Raw genomic sequence first — 548 nt, forward strand, 5'->3', positions numbered from 1 at the left:
CTGAACGCAGCATTAAAAAGGAACGAAGGCTGGAAGTGATCCGCTGTTATTGGGACTCTCTGTCGTTCAGCTGCTGTCCTGCCCTCAACTCAGCGTAACATCGGTTGCCTACCAATCATGACAGCGTGAGACAAAGATTTGCACTGATAATTTGAAGAACTTTTGCCTCTTGCATGATTAAATTATTAAATTACCATTAAGATATCAGATGTGTTGATCACCTAAAGCTCTGTGTCTCTACCTTTGGATTAGAAATCCCCGTTTTGAGTTAAATTTGTTAGCTTTTCACAACTAGCAAAACTTGCTAATTGATTTGACACTCGCTGACGAACTGAGGCACAGCATAGCATAAATATGCACTTTAAATGTGCGTAATTATGCTGCTTCACTGCTCTTATGTGCTGCAACATGCCTGGAGTGTTTTCTCCTCCAGACTTCCATTCGTGCTCACGTGGATGTCGCTTTAGCAACATTAGAACCATGGATCACTTCCCAGTCCTTTACACCAAAGGAAAAAACTTAAACTTAAACAATTTTTATTGTCATTT

General features: G+C 40.3%; 1 protein-coding gene across 1 annotated transcript in view; it reads left to right on the top strand.

Moving 5' to 3' along the window:
• The window catches only part of LOC107103132 (ras-associating and dilute domain-containing protein-like), a 49,159-nt gene that overhangs the window by 13,917 nt on the left and 34,694 nt on the right, over positions 1-548 (top strand). The gene's annotated exons all lie outside the window — the stretch shown is intronic.

This window comes from Cyprinodon variegatus, unplaced genomic scaffold (assembly GCF_000732505.1).
Source record: "Cyprinodon variegatus isolate N-32 unplaced genomic scaffold, C_variegatus-1.0 Scaffold1380, whole genome shotgun sequence".
Taxonomy (NCBI): Eukaryota; Metazoa; Chordata; class Actinopteri; order Cyprinodontiformes; family Cyprinodontidae; genus Cyprinodon; species Cyprinodon variegatus.